Source organism: Plecotus auritus, assembly GCF_963455305.1.
Source record: "Plecotus auritus genome assembly, chromosome: 1".
In the NCBI taxonomy this organism is placed as follows: Eukaryota; Metazoa; Chordata; class Mammalia; order Chiroptera; family Vespertilionidae; genus Plecotus; species Plecotus auritus.
Window position 1 is genome coordinate 49487167 of NC_137770.1, and position 18570 is coordinate 49505736.

General features: G+C 48.2%; 1 protein-coding gene across 11 annotated transcripts in view; it reads left to right on the forward strand.

Annotated features, from left to right (window-relative positions):
• MEGF11 (multiple EGF like domains 11) overlaps positions 1-18570 on the forward strand; it is a gene marked incomplete at its 5' end in the record, with an annotated part of 349005 nt that overhangs the window by 169192 nt on the left and 161243 nt on the right. The window lies entirely within an intron of this gene.

Here is an 18570-nt window from a genome sequence, read left to right on the forward strand (position 1 = left end):
GCTATGGTCTTGAAGGGTTGAAGTGAACTTGAGATGCCACCCAAGGGTGCAGACCCAGGAAGTCACTGTGTTCAAGACCTGGTCCTTAGCTTTGCCAGTCCAAAGGCTTAGTTTTGTGAGTGCTCATGGAGGCTCAGGGGACTGATTCATGAGACTGGTGGGCACTGGAATGCCTCTGTTCAAAGGTAGGAGAACGGGACACTTGTAGGGGCAAGTCACTGTGTTTCCCATCTCTCTGGGGAAGGCTTCCTGGTGAGCAGGGAGCGAGGCGGATGCTCTTGGGACTGATCAAGTGACACACAGCGACCCAGGACATTGTCTCCACTGTGGGGCTGGCCAATGAGAGGATGGGTCTTCCTAACAGCTGCTCAGGGGAGTCCTCTGCCAAGAGTCCAGATGAAGGCAAATCCTTCCCCTCTGGCTGATTTCCCCTAAATACTTACAACTGACCCCCTTTCCAATGGTGCATCTTGCAATCAATGATTGGCTAAGACACGGTCTTATTTGATTTTCAAAGAGGGCTTGATAGTGTTGAGATGGGGCAGAGTGACTTTCTTTTTATTGTGACTTGAGTAGATCACATAGCTAAGCTAATCCATTAGGGGTCTAGCCCCGTTATTGACCCATCTTTGGAAGCCACTGTGACTACAATGATGGTGAAAACATGGAGAGGGAATGTTGGGTGGCCCAATGTGGTGCTTTTGCCCTTTTTCACTCTCTCAGCTGGGGTGGAAATCTAATTATGGTCCTTTTTCCCCCAAAGGCCTTTCCTGGAGCCTCCCTGTCTGCCTGGTATATGAGAGCATACCGACCAAAGCAAGGCTGGGTGTTTATCTCGGATCAGGGAGTCCAAGGTCTATTTGGGTTCAAAAGACTCTCCAATGTGTTGGTGACTGTGGGGGGCAGAGAGGGGCTCCTCCTCCCGTCAGTTTTACCGCTTTGAGGTGTGCCACACTGAGACAGGGCCAGGGACTCCTCCAGACAATGAAGGGTAAACCTGAGGGACACGCGAGTTAACGGAGTGTGCTCAACCAGTCTTTCTGCGAACGACAGGAAACATGCTGGTTGAAATACCTGAGAGCTTTTCCCCCCTTGTCCGTGTTCTGTTTTGTGTAATTTTTCTTACAATGAATCTTTGATGAAGAACCATCTAAGTTGGATTAGGTGAAGCTCTGCTGGGACAGATCTGCTTGCTGCTGCTGGATTATAATGTCAAGGGCAGCCTGTTGGAGGCTGAAATACATCCTGAGTCCCAGGGGCCCCGAGTGCATATAAATCACCATTCAATACCAGTGTTGTTTGGTGCTTATGATGTGCTGCTCTGTGCTGGGCAGGGAGCAGGCCCTGGAGGCTTTTTCAGGCCTGGTCTGTGCCTCTCAGGGTTTCCGGTCTGGGGAAGGAACTAGAATGAAGGCAGCACTCGATGAACAGGACCAGGCAGTTTAGAGTAAACTTTGCCTCTGGAGTGAGTTTATCAAGCACGTAGGGAAACAGCTTTGCTACTTTATATTACAAAACAGGGCTCCCCAATTTCCCCACCCTCAAATCAGTCATCAGACTTGGTGCTGAGCAGCCACAGCTGTTTTCTCAATAAATTTACCCTCTTGGGTCAAAGAGCCCCCACCCCTGGGTCCACTCAAAGGCATGTACTACTAAGTCCATAGGTAGTCCTAAAAGACGCATTCCAATCCTGTTTTGAGGGACAGCTGCATTGAATGAGGGGAATTCATAGAGTCTCACTCTCAGAATCCTTCAGAGCAGTGACTGTTTAGATGCCCTGCCATGAGCTTTCCAACTTCTGCTTGAATCTCCCCATTAACACGGAGCTCACTGCCTCCCATGGAAGCACATTCTGACTATTGGGAGGTTTTCCTTTCTCTTGAGTGGAAATCTGTCTCTAGCTTCTACCAGTTGGTTCTCACTCATGATAAAGGCCAGGGCAGCCATGGCCCTCCCTGCCATGTTGGAATTTCTTCCAAGGAGCTCAGTGGACAAGGCCACTGTGTGTGGAAAGGTGGTCATCTCAGAGCAATTGATAATAGCCACTGAGGTCACATAGAAGAAACCAGAGTCCCCGTCTATGGATCAGCCTTTCAAATATTGACCATAGTGATCACTTCCCTCCCCCAAGTTTGTATTCTCCAAGCTCCTTGGTTTCTCACAGGACGTGGCCCGAACTGCCTTACCCATCTGGTTTCTCGCCACTGGCTGTGGCCTTTATTCCTTTTAAACCAGTGGTCACCAACCAGTGGCCCATGAGGTCCAAAAGGTTGGCGACCGCTGTTTAAACTATTATTCCTAGGTCTGGCCATATCAGTGCAGGCTTGTATGGAAATATAATAATAAAGATGGGTGCTGTTTATTGAATTTTACTCTGCACTGGGCACTTTATCTTCTCATTTAGTCTCCACAACAAATCTATGGTTCAGGGTTTATTATTAGCCCTCTTTTACAGATAAGAACATTGAAGCACAGAGAGGTTAAGCAACCATCAACAGACACACAGCTAGTCAATAGTAACACGGGGACTACCAGTCAAGCGAAAAAGTAGGTCCTAAACCTAAACACTTAATTAGTATGCTCTCCTTCCTTCTAGATGCTCAGCCTCCATTAGTGCAGTCCTAGGTTGAAATGGATGAGAAGACGTAGGTGCTCACAGGGGAAGGAAGGATCTGCTTGAAAGTTGCGGCCCTGAGATATTGTTGTGGCGATGGAGAAATCGGCCATGGACACAATGAGGCTGGGTGTACTCCCAGCAACCTGAGGCTGTTAGCTGTTGTGCTGGTGGACGCCTGTCGGCCTGCGTGCGCTCCGCAGTGCGGTCGGGTCTTTGTGAGGCCTGTGTTCGTGGGGGTGGTGTTCCAATCAGTGCAGTGTGTATCTCTGGAGACTTCTGAATGGGATCTGTCCATAGACATGTCTATGTAGGTGACACCCTTGCAGGGAAGCTTTCATTTTTGTTTAATGGGAAGCATCATTCTTGTTGTTTTCTTTTTTAAAAATATATTTTTATTGATTTCAGAGAGGAAGGGAGAGGGAGAGAGAGATAGAAACATCAATGTTGAGTTAATCATTGATCGGCTGCCTCCTGCACACCCCACACTGGGGATCAAGCCCCCGACCCAGTCATGTGCCCTGACCAGAAATCAAACCATGACTCCTGGTTCATAGGTCAACACTCAACCACTGAGCCCGCCGGCTGGGCATTCTTGTTGTTTTCTGATTCTAAAATTATAACTGTTCATGTTAAAAAGAAAATTCAAACGGCACCAAAAGTGTAGACAAACAGGTTAAACCCACACACCCAGGTATAACCTGTCCTGGCAGTTGGGTGCTTGCCCTCCCTGTTATTTCTGAACACTGTTGCACTTAGAGCTAGATCTGGATACAACATGTATTATTTAGATCAAATGTATGTGCTATTCTGTGACTTGCTTTTTTTAACTCAACTTCATGTCATGTATTCATTTCCTTGTCAACAAACATGAATTCCCCCTTCAAGTTTTTAATGGCCTTATAGAATTTCATTCTCTGCATTACCAAAAGTATTTAACCAGTCTCTGATTGATGGGCATTTAGGTTCTTCATGATTTTTCACTATTTGAGGCCCACCATACTTTATCCCAGATCCTTGGGACCTGTTGGTTTCACAATTTATATTTTTTCAGAGTTTAGAAAAGTATATGGTGACTATATCATATATGACACATACCCTCAGTGGGGCAGTACCCTGGGATGAAATACAATAATTCTTTGAAGTGACATGTAACTCATCATATCTAGTGGCTACAACCACAAATCAGTTCCATGGAGATTTTGTTTCTAAATGAAATTTAGTGCCGACCTTAAAAAAAATTTCCTATGGACTTTCTAGAGATTTTTGGACACGTGGATCAGGGACTGTGGCCCTGTGTAAAAATACTGCAGTAATTCTTCTTGTGCATAAATCTGTGCCCACTTGTCCCAATTTCTTCTTAGGTTAAATTCCTGGAAGTGGCAGGGAGGGTTATAAAGATCCGTCATCTGCTGCCTGCCCCTGCCCTGCCCTTTGTGGCTGCCAAGGGATTTATGACTCTGATGGTTGCGAAGGGGACAAATCCAGGTCTGGCGTGGGGGTGAGGGCTTTTCAGTCTCTTATAGACGTATAACTCCATAGCTTAATTTCTTTAAGACCTGAACTAATTTCTTTCTGCTCCATAAAGGAGGTGAGGTGATGCTGATGTGCCTGGTCGGTGGACACACATCAGCTACTGTGGGTAATTCTGAGATGTTAGATGGACCAATATGGGGAAATGGAGTGGCTGCATGCTTGGTCATAAACCTCCATCCTATATAATAATGAAGAGTAAAAGGATGAAATGTCAGTCTACCCTGAATAAAGACGACAGAGTGACTCTTATTAAATTGCACTAATCTCACAAGTGGAGATAAAAAGAAAAAAAGTTTTCCTATATTGAATATCTAGCTTTTTAAAGTAATTAGGAATATTAAAGCAGTGACAATGATTGAGATAGAAACATTATTCATAACTTTTATTTCCGCGCTGGGCAGTGATCCAATATATTTCATTTATGAGGTTTCAGCTGTAAGGAGAAGGACGTGAGCCAATTCCTAAATTAAATATGCCCTGTTAACTTTTATAAATGTTACCAAAGAATCAACTTGGAAATTTAAGCCTTCAGTGTATTATTTAATTATTGTATTTCTTGGGTGCTGCTTCTCAGCTTCCCCTCCCATGGTGCTTTGAAGTTTGGGATAATGTTTTGGTTTTGGTCTCAGGCCTCCCCTGAAAGGCTGGGTTAGACATGACAGAGACCCCTTCCCCCCCCCAACCCCCCACCCCATTTCCCTGCCATCTCTCACATTCTTAGATTCCACTAAACTGGTTTCATCCACATGCACAGACAGGATGCAGGACAGAAAAGCTCACTGTACAGTGTCTTACTATCTGTCGAAACTGCGCCTCCCTCCCCCCAGTGCTGGGCAGGAGGCAGACTGCAGAGCTGGCTGAGTAATGAAGGCAGCAGGAACCGAGTTGGGACACCACCAAGAGTAGCTTATGCCAAATCAAATGTGTTCTTATCTTGAATGGTGTGTGGGACCCCTGGCTGACTTGGCTGTTGGCTATCCTTGCAGATTCAAATAAAACATTTAACAGCTCAGAACTATGCCCACGCTCCTAAACTAGCCTGGGATTAATGCTTTTCGACCTAAGGTGTTTGCTAGAATTTTTTTGTGTGTGGTAAAATATACATAACATAAAATTTATCATCTTAACCACTTTTAATTGTGCAGTTCTATGGCATTCGGTACAGTTACACTATTGTGCAACCATTATTACCATCCATCTCTAAAACTTTTTCATCTTCTCCAACTGAAACTTTGTACCCATTAAACACTAACTTCCCATTTCCCCTCCCCCCAGCCACAGGCAACCACCATTCTATTTTTTTGTCTATGAATTTGACTACTTTAGTTATCACATATAAGAAGAATCATACAATATGTGTCACTTTGTGACTGGCTTATTTCACTTAGTATAATACCTTTAAGGTTCGTCTATGTTGTAGCAGTGTCAGAACCTCCTTGCTTTGTAAGGCTGAAAAATATTCTCTTATGTGTATATTAGAGGCCCGGTGCACGAAATTTGTGCACGGGGGTGTGTGTCCCTCAGCCCAGCCTGCACCCTCTCCAATCTGGGACCCCTCGAGGGATGTCCGACTGCCTGTTTAAGCCTGATCCCGGTGGGATTGGGCCTAAACGGGCAGTTGGACATCCCTCTCACAATCCAGGACTGCTGGCTCCCAACTGCTCACCTGCCTGCCTTCCGGATTGCCCCTAACCGCTTCTGCCTGCCATCTTGATCACCCCCTAACCACTCCCCTGCCAGCCTGATTGATGCCTAACTGCTCCCCTGCCAGCCTGTTTTCCCCTAACTGCCCTCCCCTGCAGGCCTGATCCCCCCCAACTGCTCTCCCCTGCAGGCCTGGGTCCCTCCCAACTGCCTTTCCCTGCAGGCCTGGTTGCCCCCAACTTCCCTCCTCTGCTGGCTTGGTCACCCCTAACTGCCCTCCTCTGTAGACTTGATCGTCCCCAACTGCCCTCCCTTGCAGGCCTGGTCCCTCCCATCTGCCCTCCCCTGCTGGCCATCTTGTGGTGGCCATCTTGTGTCCACATGGGGGCAGGATCTTTGACCACATGGGGGCAGCCATCTTGTGTGTTGGAGTGATGGTCAATCTGCATATTACTCTTTTATTAGATAGGATAGAGGCCTGGTGCACGGGTGGGGGCCAGCTGGTTTGCCCTAAAGGGTGTCCCGGATAAGGGTGGGGGTTCCCTTGGGGCGTGGGGCAACCTGGGCGAGGGGCCTGTGGTGGTTTGCAGGCCGGCCACACCCCCTGGCGACCCAATCGGAGGCTCTGGGATCTGGGGTTTATTTATCTTCTACAATTGAAACTTTGTAGCCTGGAGCGGAGCCAAGCCTTCTGCTTGCTCCATGGAAGCAGCCATTTCTATTGGGATTTATTTATCTTCTATAATTGAAACTTTGTAGCCTTAAGCGGAGGCCTGGGCTGGCCAGGGTGTGCGGAAAGCTTGGCTTCCTCCATCGCCGTGGGCAACCCTAGCCTCCTGCTCTTTCCAGCTCCGTGGCTGCTGCCATTTCTGTTTGGGTTTATGTATCTTCTATCATTGAAACTTTGTAGCCTTGAGTGGAGGCCTAGGCTGGCAAGGGCAGGTGGAAAGCTTGGCTTCCTCCATTGCTGGTGAAACCCAAGCCTCCCTCCTGCTCTCTGTGGCCGTAGCCATCTTGGTTTGGTTTATTTGCATATATGCTCCTGATTGGCTTGTGGGCGTGGTTTGTGGGCGTGGCTTGTGGGTGTAGCGGAGTGATGGTTAATTTGCATATTACTCTTTTATTAGATAGGATACCACATTTTGTTTATCCATTCATCTGTCAATAGACACTTTGGTTTCTTCTACATTTTGATTATTGTGAATCATGCTGCTATGAACATGGGTGTATAAATATCTCTTTGTGTCCCTGCTTTTTTGAGATATATACCCAGAGTGCATTGGTGGGTTATATAATAATTCTATGTTTATTTTTCAAGGAGTCGCCATACCATTCCCCACAGTGTATACACCAGTTTACATTCCTACCAGCAATGCACAGCGTTCTGATTTCCCCACATCTTTGTCAACACTTGCTATTTTCTGTGTTATTGATGATTGCCATCCTATCGGGTGTGAAGTAGTATCTCACTGTGGTGTTGGTTTGCATTTCCCTGTTGATTAGTGTTCATGTGCTTGCTTGGCCATTTGCGTATCTTTTTTGGAAAAATGTCTATTCAAGTTATCTGCCCATTTTTAAAAATTGGATTGTTTTGTTGTTGCTGCTGCTGAGTTGTACGTGTTCTTTATATGTTCTGGATTTTAATCCTTATCAGATATATGATTGAAAATATCTTGTGGGGTGCCTTTTCACTCTGTTAATAGTTTTTAATTTTGATAAATTCCAGTTTATCTATTTTTTTTTTGTTGCCTGTGTTTTTGGTGTCAAATCCAAGAAATTATTGCCAAATCCAATGTCATAAAGCTTTCCCCTATGTTTTTATCTAAGAGTTTTATAGTTTAAGCTCATGCACTTAGGCCTTTGGTCCATTTTGAATTAAAATTTACACATGGTATAAGGTAGGGGTCTAACTTCAGTTTTTTAACACAGGGATATCAAGTTTTCCCAGCACCATTTGTTGAAAAAAACTTCTGCTAATGATTTTTGAAAGTATAGAGTTAAAAAAAAAAAAGTATAGAGTTTACATTTTTCAGCGTGCAATGGCACATTGTTACCTGATAAGTAATTTAAGTATTGTTTCTTATATTAAAACATACAGATTTGTGATAGAACTGAATGTAGAATTGGCATTTTTAAAAATTTTTTTTTAATTTAATAAATCTTTATTGTTCAGATTATTACAATTGTTTCTCCCCCTCCCCCCCCCCCCCACTCCATAGGCATTTATTTTTTCAAATGTGATAATGTGAGCCTTTGGTGGACCTTTTGTGGCTATGCCATCAGGCATCCCTGGAGGCAGGGTTATTTTAGGGGTGAAGCTTGAGAAGCAGTGGGAAAGGCAGGGAGACCATAACCAGAATTAGACCTCCCAAAGCTGGCGACTGTTTGCAAGGATGGTTTAGAGAGGGATCAGGGCTCAAGCCCTTTCCCCACTGCACTTTTGGGGGACTCTGTCTTCCCTCCAGCATGCTGGGCTGTCCTTTGTACCCCCACTGTCTGTGCCTGGGTTCCTGGGCTCAGGACTGGCATAGGGGCTCATGCTACCTCATCTGGGATGTTCCACAGCCTCTGCACTTTCCCACAATGCTCAGTGCTGGCCTACAAGAGCTGAGAGCTGAGGCTCATACGACCCGCATTTCACTGGCTTGGGTGGTCTGTTTTCCTGCAGCTGTCTTCACATATATGAGAGCCTATCTCCACGCATTCCTTGAATGGAGTGCTAGGAAGTATGGTCTAATATTCCAAATCCAAAATCCTGGCCACTGAGATCTCATGATGTAACTTGAAACCATGAAATCAAGGTCTGGGAGGAACCTCCGAAATTGTCTGGCCTAGCCCTTCCATTTTATACATGGGCAAATTGAGTTCCAGAGAAGGGAAACTGCTTGCCCGAGGTCACCCAGGGAGGGTGGCAGAGCTGTAGCTTAATCCTGGGTCTCCTGACTCCCATGCCTATGCCTCTTACCAGCTGCCCTTGGAGTTCAAGGCTAGAGTTGTCCTAGAGGCAGATGGGTCTCATTATAGCAAAGCAAACAGGCCAAGCTGCTCTACAGACTTTTGTGCAGATGACCTAAAGGTTTCAGACTCTCCTGGTTCCTTCTCTGCGCAGGCCTGGAGGTCAGGCTGGGGCACTGGGATTGGGGACTTCCAGAGGGACCAACCTTGCTATCTTCCTGGCTTGGAAAGTACATCAGGGGCCTCGGACACACTTCTCCCTGATAAACTGGAGACAGCACAGTCTGGCAGCACAGGATGTGGGGTCAGAGCAAAGGTATAGGATGTGGGCCGGGGCTCCTGCCTCTGTCCCGGAGCAGCTGAGGGGGTCAGAAAGGAGACAGGCAGGACCAAGCAGGGAAGCGAGTGGGCCCAGCCACACACATGTGCTGGGAAGGGCCTCTGCCAAAGCTTTGGGGATCCTTCCTGGTGAGGAGCCCAGCGTGAGTAGTGGGAGAGGAGAAGGGAGGAGATCAGAAAGAAGCATGAGGGGCAGCCACAGGGTCTGGAAAGGAAGGTGAATGGGGATTTCTGCTCCCACCGTGTGCAGGTGCTTGGAGAGGTCACGTGCATGATCTCCATTTCACAAGCAAAGGAATCCAAGCACAGGGAAGTGGAGTAACTTCTGATATTTACCCAGCTCGCAAGTGGCAGAGCTGGGATTAGAACCCAGGACTTGTGTCTTCCCACAGTTCCATGCTGCCTCCTGTGTCATAACATGCAGGAGAGCCGGCTTCGGCTCACATCTGTCTGGCTGACCCTAGCTAAGCCCCCCTCTCTATGAGCCTCAGTTGTTTCACTGTAAAATGAGAGGAAGGTTTGTGTGGCTATTTCAGCTCTAAAATCCCATGATGCTCTGTTTCTAGGAAGTCAAAATCCAGTATCATGTCACCTTATCAAGGCCCTGATGACCTTTCTGCTGACCTCTGGGAGGAAATTCTGCCATCCTCCCCACCCACCCCACTGTCAGCATGCACAGCCCTATGGTGATTCTCTCTCTCTTTATCCTTGGACTTGGAAGAGGAGTGGGAAGGGGGACAGCCATGGGAGGGGGCAGCCTTATGACTCACACCTCGCCGCCCCTCTGTGGGGGCTCCTGGTGAGCCCTGGGTTGCTTCATGGGGAGGGGGCATGCAGAGGGGCGTCTTGCCAACCAGGAGGCTGCAGCTCTCTTGGTCTCTTCATTCACTACACTGAGCCGGTTGTCAAGGTTAACGCGACTTCAGATGAATCACCACAAAGCAATTACACTTGCTGGTCCTCCGCTCCTCTCTGCCCAGCCCGCGGCCCTCACAGAACCGCCTGGGCCGCCTTCTGCCGGCATCTGCTGTGTCCGTGGGCCTCCCCGGGCTGGTGGGCTCCGTGTCAGCACCGCACACTGGGTGCACCACCGTGACGGGGACAGAAGGGAGCTGTGGATGTGGCACAAATGCTTGTTCAAGGTCTGTGCGTCAGAGGATTGCTATTCACCTCAGAATTCTAATTTTGAACAAAAAGGAATTCAATAGCCAAGCCACAGGCCCAGTTGGCTCGATGTTTTCTGTCCCTTGAGTTCCATTTAATGTACATTTATTGAGTACTTCTCAGACGCCAACACTGCCAGGGTCCAGTGGGTTGAGGAGGGCATAGTCCCCATCCTCAGGAATTTGAGCAGAAGGGAGAACTACCAGTTCAGAGCAGAGGGAGGAGGAAGAGTCTAGGGAGAGAGAAGGCTTGGGCTTTTACGGGAGGGGCACCTGGGTGGCTCAGGAAAGCCATCATGCGGGGGTTGGGGAGGTTGGAGGAAGGAAGGAACCAGATATGTGCTATGGTCTCATTTGAGATTAAGAAATTGAGGAAAAAAAAAAAAAAAGAAATTGAGGCACAGAGAGGTTAAGCGAGTGCCTGAGGTCCCACAGCTAGTGAGTGTCAGGGCTGGGTCTGTCTGACTCTTTCCACAGGACACAGGGGAAGGGGGCTAAGCAATGTGAGAACCAAGTCACTTGTGAGGAGCAGGGGATGGAGGCTGAAAGAGACCCCAACTCAGCCCCAGCCTGAGTCCTGCAGGGGAACGATGGCAGGAGGACGGATCTGCTGGCCTCTCTGCCTCTTTCCACCCTCAGCCATCACCTCTCCCAGCCCCTGCTCCCTCTTTTTGGGACACCCTGGCCTCGGCTGTGCCCTGGAATCCATGAAGAGGTTGTGTCCTCCCTTCTAGAATTTCTTTCTTCCTGGAGAAATGAGAAATGAGAGAGAGCAGACATGGGGTGCCCTGCCCTCACAGGGCCCAGACCATTGTAGGGGTGAGGCTGAGCTGGGGCAGCCCACGGAGACCCCAGTGCCCAGGGCTGAAGGCAGCTGGTCCCCCACCTCATCTCTACCCCCGGACTGAGTCATACTCCTGTGATGCTGCTCACCAGGAAGAAGGGGAGACCTTCTGAGAGCCCCCTTCCCAGGTCCAAGGAACCAAGGAGGCCGTGGGGAGAAGGGGGCCTGGGGCAGCCTCCAGAGCTTTCCCTCCTCCCTCCTCTGCCTCCTGCCTCTCACACAGGAGAGAGATTGGGGCCAGTCCCATCTGAGCAGGGCCGGGCAAGGCCCTAGCTTGTGGAGCCTAGTCTGAAAGTCAATGTTGTTGTTGTTGTTTTTACCTGAGAACAACGAACATTGGGTAGCCTGAGTGCATGAGCTGTGTGTTCAAGGGAACTGTTGCAGGGGAGCGATGGGAGGTACATCCTGGCCAGCTCAGCTCTGGCCATCTGCTCCCTGAGAGCAAAATTAATAAATAAATTACACACAGGGAGTCCCAAGAACTGGGAAGAGGGAGGAGGGTGAGAGAACCCGCCTGGAATCTGACAAAAGCAGAACAGAGGGCCAGGAGCCAAGTTGGCGTCATCATGTGGGGCTGGCAGCTGGTGCTGACACCTCTCCCGGCTCCACTCGGGCATGAAAAGGACACTGTGCCCACCCCCACCCCCATGCACACACACACATACACACACACACGCACACACACACGCACATGGCCTCCACTCCCAGAGTGGGCACGTGGGCTGGGTCTCCATGGGAAACACAGCTCCTTAGAGAAGGGAATCACAAACCTCTCCCACCTGCCCCACCAGCCTGGAGGGCAGCCTGGAGCCCTGCAGGGAAGGGGCGGGGGCGGGGGGGGGGGGGAGCGCATCCTCTGGGGCCAGGAGGAAACTGCTGATGGCAGGTCAGGCTCTGCAAGAGCTGCCTTGTCTTAAAGAACTTTCAATTCAGTCCTAGTCAGCCCAGACCTGCTGTGGGCCAGGCACCACGTGAAGATCTTATTTCATCTTCCTGCCGCCCCACTGCCCATGAGGTGGGGATTACCACCCACTTCACAGTTGAGGAGGCTGGGGTCCAGGGACAGTGAGTCACTCACTCAGCTGCTCCAGAATGTGTGCTCTTTCCACTGAGGCACATTTCAACCGGAATATGGGGCTGTGGAGGAGGTGACATTTGAGGCTGAAAGGTAGGAAGTCTGGGCTTTGCTTCGTCTAAGTCAGCTTAGATTTCTCTCCTAACTCATATCCAGCACTTACTATACATTCTATCCCATTCATTATTCGTTATTGTTCATTATTATTTCCCCATCTTTCAGATGAAAAAACTGAGGCTCAGGAAGGTTAAGTACGTGGCCCAAGGGCACACAGCTAGGAAGAAGCAGAATCAGGATTTGAACTCTCTGGAGACCACACTTGCAACTCTGGTTAATGCTTCCTTACAGGGCTCTCTGCCTTCCCTCTCTAGCCCCTCCCCTAAGTGGGAGGTAGGGAGGTGGTTAAGATGGAAACTAGATCATGTCACTTCCTAGACCCCCTTTACCTTCCAGGAAGTGCCCCAGCTCCTTGATCAGTCCTTCAAGACCCCTCTGGGCCTGATGCCTGCCTAGTTTTCAGCTTCACTTCCCATCATCCCACCCCACTCTTCTTCCCCTCTCTCAATCCTTCTCTATCCACTGACCCATTGCTCTTTTGCCTTCAAAGCCCAGCTCGGATGCCACCTCTGCTGTGATGCTTCCTGATTCCCACAGACCTTGACTGTATACACGTGGCCAGCTTGTCCACGCTGCCCTGGGGATTATCATTTGATTGCATATTTGCTGCCTTCTCAGCCCCCAGCCCCTGAGACCTTCTCTATGGAAGGAGGTCTTACTTGTCTCTGGCATTTGGTGCTCAGCATGTGCAGGCACACGGTGGGCAGGCATTCAACACAGTGCTAAGTGGGAGTCCAGTGGATGTGTTCTACCCTTTATCATGTTTTTGTTCTTTCAGATGATGCTCAAGTGGTGGTGCTGGGTCTAGGGAAGAGTGTGGGGGCTCTTGGCTGGATGTGTGGGAGAATTTGAAGCCATGTCCCTTGATCTTCCAGAGCTTTTTACCTATCAGTGCTGCCCAGACACATGCCCGCAAGGATTGCAATATGAGGCCGGGTGTCAGGTTGGTCCTTCAGAGGAAGGCAGAGATCGCATCTAGCTAGTAAAGTGGGAAAGATGCTAAGAAGGCAGTGGAGCCAGAGCTCAAAGAAGGATGAGACTTGAAGCTTCAATGGTCAGGTGTGGAAAGAGAGGGCATTCCTGACTCACATAAGCAAAGGTACTAAATGGGGAGCAGGCTCGTGTGGCCGAAGCAGAGGGTGCTGCTGAGGAGGAGTGGGAGCGGCTGCACTCGGGCCAGGCCAGGTGGTATGGTGCTCTTACAGCAATAGCCCGAGGGGCTTGGGCTTTATTCCCTGGGCCTTGGGGAGCCCCAAAGGCTCATTCTGCATCATCTGTGTCTGCATTGTTTCTAATAGGGCAACCTCCTGTTTCTTCTCCCAGGTAACCTGTGACCAGATCTGGGCCTAGATATAGGAACAGAGGGGAGGTTTCAGGCTCTGATTTACACCTCCAGTCCTGCCTCATCCCTCCAGGCCAGCTGGACCATGCTCTCCTTCCCCTGTCCCTGGCTGGAGGTGTTCAAATAACATATGGCAGGTTATCTTGGCACTGTGTGGGAAGCAGATTGGATGCAGGGGGAGACCACTATGATTAAGAGTTGATGACAAATGGATCGGGGAAAGAGGGTGACCCACAGAGGCTGTGTTGGACGTGTCCTGACACCTTTCTGCCTCCCTGGCCAGACCAGACGAGGCAGACCATGCAGAGCACCTGGAGCTGGATCTATTGGTCCCGGGATCTCTGACTCCCAGCCTGCCTCTCGGGAGCTGTGCTCTCCATCTCCAGTTCTCAGACACTGGTAGGGCCCCAAGGCAGGCAGCAACCGCCCACAGAGCTGCAGCAGCAGAGGCAGCCCAGAACTGGGGAATCTGTCACTCTCTAATAAGGAAAGCCCATTCTGGCAGGCTGGGTAATAGGCCTCAAATTGAATAATTAATAAAGTTATAAAAATATGTCTACTATATGGCCAGAATAAGTCAGCGCAATTAGAAGCAATTATTTCTTGCAGTTATGCCACTTGGTATTTTTTATGAATAGCTATAGCAACAAGACAGGATTTCCAGATTTGGCTGCGTACGTGAGTGGTTCTGTTGAGACCAGTCCTTCCCTAGGGCTTCTTCCAAATGTGAAATATCCAACTCCGCATCCATGCATCCATCCATCCATGCATCCATCTGTCTAACCATGTATAAGTTTATCCATCTGTCCATCTATTCCTCCATCATCTATCCACCTATGCACACATCCATTTGTTCATCCATTTACCCATCTATTTTTACATCCATTCATTCAGTAGACACTTCTTGAGCCCCTTCCATGTGCCAGTACACTAAGTTCTGGGCAGGTGGAGATGGGTAAGACCCTGTTCCTGCCCCCAGGAGCTCCAAGCCAAGGCAAGCGGACCTTTGAGTCGTGCAAGCTCTCATTCTTGGTCCTCTTCAGAGGTCCTGCCAGATATGATTTTTGTCCTTCTTCTTTTGCTGTGTTCCAGGGACACGCATGTAAATATTTGGACTTATCCCTGGCCTTGAGCCAGTAATAGGCTTCTTCCTAAGATGGCTCCCCGTATTCACCTACCTTTAAGAGTTTAGGGGTCTGTTGCCTTTAAAACACCCACTGCTCCAACTTTTTATCAGATGGAGATCAGGGGATGTGGGATCCAGTTCTGCCCTGGCCTCTGCCTTCAGTATGACCTAGACAAGACATTTATTTTTCTTGGCCTATCTGTGCCACTGTGAACTCACAGGAATGTCAAGAGGCCTGGGTCACCTGTTAGAGACCCACGTTTGTTTCCTGGAACACTGGGTATAAGTTGAATTCTGAGTTAAATCAACTCATTTATAGGCACCCTGCAAGAAATCCTTCCATAAAGCCAATGCTCTTTTAGCAATGACAATATCCTCCTTAGGATTTCTCTGCTTGGACACTGCGACTTTTCTTATGGTGCAGCAAAACCATGACTCAATTTATTAAGTCTCCAAAGAGCCCTTGCTCTGTGCTGGACAAATCTGATAGAGTTACTTAATGAGTTATATTATGCTCACCAAACATTTACTAGGGGCCTGCTATATTCAGGGCTCTGGAGATGCAGGTAGACCTACTTCCTGACTCAGAGTCAGCCTCTGACATGATTCCCTTTGCCTCATTGTGAATCAGGATGTCAGAGCTAGCAAAGCAGTGTGAAAAGGGAAACCACAGACTGGGAGAAAATAATTGCAACACACATAATTCTCAAAGAATTAATATCCACAATATATATTTTAAAATCTTACAAATCAATAAGGTCAACCCAATTCAAAGAATATAAACATGCATTTATAGGGAAAGGATATCTTGGGGCAATAAGCATATGAAAAGCTGCTCACCTCACTGGTAATCAAGGAAATGCAAATTAAAACTAAGAGATGCTGCCAAATCACATCCATAAAGTTGGAAAAAACTGATGTCTGGTAATACCAATTGTTAATAAGGATGCAGGCAAATGGACACTCTCATATGCCACTGGGAAGAGTTTGAATTGGCAGTACCATTTTAGGGAGCAATTTGGTAATTTTAAATAAACCTGAGGATAATACCAACCTCACAAAATGTGTCTCAAATAGATTTTTTCTACCACAACTGAGAGTAAGAAATGTGTTTTATATTGTGTTCTAGCACATACGTATTCACACACTGATATTTTTAAGTCTCCTCTATTGAATTTTTAAAAAGTGACAGTTGTGACCCTTTATATTGATTTCATGATTCTCTTCTGGGTTACAACCTAAAATTTGAGAAACTCTGCTCCCAAGACCTTAATGTGTGCAAACAATGTATCATAGTTTGTAATGGTGAAAAGCTGCCAGCAGCCTAGAGGTCCTCAGGAGGCAATGGAGAATGATAATATACTCACACAGTGGAATCTCCACAGCAGTTTAAGAGAATGAACTACGTAGCATCATGCCTGTCTACTTGGATGAATCTCAAAGATATAATATTGAGTGAAAAAGGCAAGTTGCAGAGGGCCACATACATACCATACAGTATCATGTATATAAAGTTTAAAAGCATGCAAAATAGTATGTTATTTATGGGTGCATCTGGATGTAGTAAAAAAAAAAAATAAAAACAGACATGGAAATGATAAACACTAAATCCAGGATTAGGTACCCACGGGGAGAGGAAGTCATAGGGAGGGACACACAAGAAGGTTCAGCAGTGTGATGTTTTATTCTAAAACAAAAACATCTGTATCAGAAGTGGGGAATATTAAGACTTGTTTGATGAATATACTATGTTTTGATTTTCCCTAAACTTTGCAATATGCTTGAAATATTCCATGTACAAAAGAAAAGGCCTTTTCCAGCTCTTTCTCCACCTGACCAGCACCTAAGCTCATGTGAAGAAGAAAAAAAAATGTTAAGTTTGTACTAAACTTAGGTGTTCACGCCATTCAGTTTGGTTCAGCAAATGTTTATTGAGCACCTACTGCGGGTCTGACAATGCCAGGTGTGAGGTATGGACGAGGAGGAAGGTGGGGAGGATATTGCAGGCAAGCATTTGGATATCAGCAAGGGCACAGGCTGCACCCTCTTCTCTGAAGATACTCATGCATGCCACAGCAAGGGACCCAGAGTTCAGAGCCTGTGTCCCCCTGGGGAATCAGGGAGGTCTCCCTGGAGGCGGTGAGGACTGAAATGGGCCTTGAAGGATGACAGGGATTGATTAGTTAGAGACTCTGAAAAGGAGAGGAACCTTGAGCTCCAGAAAGATCCAGGTCTGCATGGGAAAGAAGTGACAAGGCAGCCCAGGCCTCTGAACTGGGAAGGCACGGCCTCTCAGGGACAGCCTGCTCCACAGCCCCTCCCTGGATGAGGGCCCCAACAGGGGGGAGAGGACAAAGTTTTGCTCAAATCCCAAACCTCACATTTATTTGTCCAGCTCCCAATAAATCCCTCACGCTGGAGTCCTCGCTATCCATCTCCGGGTGGCGGGGCAGAGGTGTGGATGGACTACACTGGAGGTGTCCGTCTTAGATTGCTCCGGGACATGGCTACATGTCTTTCCAGGAGGCAAGCCCCTAAATCCTCCTGCCTTGCTCCCCTTCTAGTAAATCTGAATAGTTTAACTCCCTCTGACCTTGAGGCTGGTTCCAACTTTGTGTCATCCATCAGCCTAACCGAGTTCTTATTAAGGTTCTGCTGTTCCCTGGAAAAGTTACCACCTTAAATCAAAGGGCTGATAGGGCAAGGGAGAGACAGGAGCTGGAGACAGCAAGTTAGGAAAGTGAGGTTCCAGTCCTACCACTGGGGCGCGCTGGGTGACCTTCCAGGCCTGCAGCTTGCCTGGGGGGCCCCAGGACACAGTTGTCTAACTCTGTGTGGCTTGGAAAGGCGGCCAGGGAGGAGCTCAGAGGTAAGCCCCTTCCTGTGGTTTCCCAAAAGCCATCAGGGAGAAGGCTCAGGGAAAACAGACTCCATTCACCCTTCATTCATCCACTCATCTGTGAGTACATTTCACGTAGCTCATCCATTTGTGTGGGATGCCTACTGTGTGTGCCTGTTCCAGGTGCTGGGGAGACACAGTAAGCAAGACAGAAGGTTGCCTTCATGGAGTTTACCTCCTAGTGCGGGAGACGGCTAACAAGCACAGAAATAAACATGGTAATTTCAGAGTTTGGTATGAAGACACTAAAACAGAGTGTTGGGTGAGGCAGGGTGGCCAGCAAAGGCCTACCTGAGGAGGGGACATTTGAGCCAAGAACCAAATGATAAGAAAAAAGGAAAGATCAGAAGGTTGGTGTGTGGGTAAACCTTATTAGTACTTGGTCTATTTTTGACTTAGTAGAACAGAATTTGCTTTATGCATGGAGGACAATTGCTAAGCCAGGCTCTGTTAAGGATTTATAGATGGATAGGCAAGTTCATGCCCACACAGTGCCTTCAGTCTAATAGTCTAGTGGCTGTGATCCCCCAACTACCCCAGGAGCGATAGGGCAGAGTGCAGGGTGAGGCCACAGCCTTGTGCTGAAAGCTCAAGGAAGACACAGGTCCCTTCCAGCTGGGATGAGCAGGGAAGGGCTCCTGGAGGGAAGAGTCCTACAGGGAGTCACGTGGCAGGACGTGGGCTCTGTGAACAATGCTGGGCCTGGATAGTGCTCATTTATCCCTCAGGTGCAAGTCCTGAGTGGGCATGTGTGTCCTATTAACTACCAAGTGAGCCAGGGCAGGGAGGAACTCGGATTTGGAATCAGCTTTCTTTTAATAATTGGGAGCAGGATGAGTGATGTGGATTGATTTTTCCTTGCTGTTGCCAAAGAAAATTACTGGGGTGTCCCCCTCGTTTCTGCATTGTATGTCTC